This window comes from Lactuca virosa, chromosome 8 (assembly GCF_052849685.1).
Source record: "Lactuca virosa cultivar CGN04683 chromosome 8, Lactuca_virosa_CGN04683_v6, whole genome shotgun sequence".
Taxonomy (NCBI): domain Eukaryota; kingdom Viridiplantae; phylum Streptophyta; class Magnoliopsida; order Asterales; family Asteraceae; genus Lactuca; species Lactuca virosa.
The window spans coordinates 21,082,139-21,085,741 of record NC_136433.1 but is presented as its reverse complement, the minus strand read 5'-3'; positions in this window follow the sequence as shown (position 1 = coordinate 21,085,741).

Sequence of the window (3,603 nt, the reverse complement as noted above, 5' to 3'; positions counted from 1 at the left end):
ACGTTGGCATACTTTCGGTTCTCGTAATTAGGTTTAAACGTCGTCTTCTGTTCGTCTTCCGGAAAGAGCTTTCCTTTTCCCTTTCGATCATTCTGTGAGGGAGAGGGAGAATGAGAAATATGAGACTTGGGAGCAGAGTTAAGCTTTCGGTCATTGCTCTTACTTGGTTGAGAACCATAACTACTTTCCTTTCGGTTTCTCTCCTTGGTTGGTCTTGGACCGAAACCACCCTTTTGGTTTCTCTCATGGTGATGACCGAAGCTTTCTTTTTGGTTGTCGTCCGTCTGTAGACTGAAACTCCTCTTTTGATTGCTGTGTATTTTTGGACCGAAGCTCTGTTATCGGTTGTTTTGATTCTGAGGACCGAAACTCTGTTTTTGGTTGTTCTGAATCTGAGGACCGAAACTCTTCTTTCGGCTGTTTGCGTTATGTTGAGCGCACGAAGTTGAGTTTGCTTTCGCTTCTTCCTTTGGCTTGGAGGGTTTTTCATAGCGAACGTAATTAGGATTTTGAGATCGCCAGAACTGTTTCCTTTCAGTGAGATTCTTCTTGTACCTCAAATTTCGTTGATGTTTTCGGTCTAACACCTGTTTTGGAGTTTTGTGGATGTTGGCCTTTTTCATCGGTCTTTGAGCATGAGTTTCGCTCTTTAGCGAAGAAGTTTCACTTGACACCATTACCGGTTTACCTGAAGGATTTTTGGTTCAACTTGTGCTCGGCACATCAAAACATGTTGGATCATTGAGCGGTTCTGGCACATATCTTCCTTTTACTCTCCATGAAGTTTTCTGAGACAGACCTTTCGTTTCATCGGCGTTATCAATAGGTGCTGACCAGAAAAACTCATCACAGCCATCAGCATTATCTTCTGCTGCTAATGCTGTCAGTTCGACTGTCTGTTGCTGAGAAACTCCATGAACTGCGTAAACTTGATTTGGAGTCGTTTGGACTTTTTGATATACAACAGCCTTTTCCTTAAGGACTTTGGTTTTGTCTTTGGATAAACGAGCGAACTCAACAAAATTTTCAGAAATAAGATTTTTGTTGGTTTCGGGTTCGCTCTTGACAAATTCGGAACAGTCCACCTCATCTTCCAAAGAAATTTCACTCATATCATCATCCTCATTGAATTCAGAAGTGTTTTCAATATCAATTTTATTTTCTAAACTCAAATTGGCATTCAAGGAGTCAAATTTCTGTACCGTTTCGGTTTTGATCCATAATTTGTCATTTTCGTCCAATAAATTTTTGAGCATGTCCTTATGGTCTTTTAACTTAATGAAGGACTCTATTTTGTCAAGACCAATTTTGTAAGCAGGAGAAATATCATCAGAAGAAACAACGTTTTCACAGTCATAAGCATCGACATCGATTTCATCCTCCTTTAACTCAAGGAAGGGTAAAATCATACGATGTATCTTCTTTCCTATTTCACAATCGAGATGCAATTGAGTAATATTTGTATATAATCGTTTAGCAATTAAACAAAAAACATTTCATTGTTTCAAAAGCTTCAAATTATCTCTTTGCAAAAAAATTGTTTCATCCCTAGACCTAATCAACTCCTTCTCCTTCTGCTTAATCCACATACGCCTCTCCTCACTCTTTGATGATACCCTGCTGATTTGATTAGTTAGGTTAGAGTTTGTGACGCGAGTTTGAGTTAAACTACCACTTAAACTAGAAAATTTAGATTTTAATCTATTTAGTTCTTTTTCATAGTTTGAGATGGGAATTTGTAAGGAAACAAGAATAGATTGTACCTTCTTGATCAACTCATCGCATTCGTTGATCTGCTCACTGACAGGTTTCGCAGCAAAACACATGTCCTTACGTTCCTTCGCTTCATCCAGTTCTCCATCAGTGGCATAGCCTCGCTTTTGTGACACCCCAGAAGTCACCATCAAACACTTTCCTGCAACATCCTCTTCCTTCACCAACAGAGCCCTGCCATGAGTAGGCTTCCTCACTTCTTCATCTTCTGAATCAGTGGACCAAACTTCAACACCACCGAATTCATCATCAACAATATTTCCCTGCATAATAAGAGCATTCATAGTATTGTTAGATCCAGCTTTCTTCTTCTTGATTTCTTCCAATCGTCGTGTGAGGTTCGCTTCCTCGTCCTCATCTTCATTCTTCTCTAACATCTTTCTCAGCATACAATCTCTAGCGAAGTGATTTTTGCCTCCACAGTAGTGACAATTAATCCCTAACTCACCTCTAAGTTTTACTTCTTTCTTTGGTTCTTTAGTCTGAGAACCATTCTTCGGTTCCTCCTTTGCTTTCTCGGCACTGTAGCTACCTTGCCAGTTTCGGTTCTTATTTGTTGGGAACCTTCTTTTGATGAACTTCTTGGGATTTGACACCATCAAAGCATATTCTTCATTTGTCAGATCATATTCAGAGAGATTCAAATCTTCTTCTTCTTCAGCCGCACTCTTTCCTTTGGAGATAAGGGCCAAGGAACCCAGGCTAGAAACCACATTCGTTTCTTTAGTCAAGGCACTCTCATGTGACTTTAATATTCCCACCAGTTTCGCTAGAGAATAATTCTTGAATTGTTTATGAGCCTTCACAGTAGACACGACAGCCATCTATTCGGGTCTAAGGCCATTCATGAACGTCACCTTCTGTTCAATGACTTTCCTTTCAATCCCATGCTTTATCATCCTACTAAGGAGATGATTGAATCGATCGAAGGTTTGAATAAGCTTATCTTCTGGCTTCTGCTTGAAGTCACCAAATTCTGAGAGCAACAATGTTTGGATTGAATGCTCAAGATCTTCATCCGTAGAGTACAATTCCTTAAATCTGTCCCATGTTTCTTTTGCCATTGTGCATGAGCTTACTAACCGAAACGTGTCCTATTGTAAAGCAAACCTTATCATTCTCAAAGCTTTGATGTTGCATTGAAACTTTTCCTTCTCATCTTGGGGAACGTCTTTCACATCACTGATGAGTTGATTATAGTCTTTTTGAGTTTTAACAACTCTTGAAGATTTTGAGTGAGCGAATGGACCTACAGTAATCGCCTCCCAGATCAAGTAACCATTGTCTTCTGAGCCAATCACGTAATCTTCAAAATGGTGAGTCCAGACCTCGTAATCTTGAGTGTACAATATATGAATCCTTGTCGTCGATACTATGCTGTTGGAGATATTGATTGGGTTAGACTGAGAATCATCCATAGACATGATGGTGTTTATACAAAAACCTGCTTAAGATCAGACTTGTAAATAACGTTAGGGTAAGATCGAATATTTAAAGAACTACGTCAATAGTAAATGACGGCTCTAACAATATCAACCAAAGCGGAAAACCCTAAGATCTTCTTCAACAGAAGAGATGTGTATGAATTACGCAGTCTCCTGCTCTGATACCAATTGATGAGTTGAAAAACTCTTAGATCGATTAGATCTTCAACAGGTTAAACAATAAAAGCAAACTAACACAGTCAACACGATATAGAACCAAGTAATGCTTAATGATTCAAATGTAGTCACGCCTCAGCAGAGCTCGATGAATAACTTTCACTGTAGAGGCGAGCTAGGGTTTGTAGTAGAATATTCAGAGTAATAATAAAAGCGCTAACAATAAAGG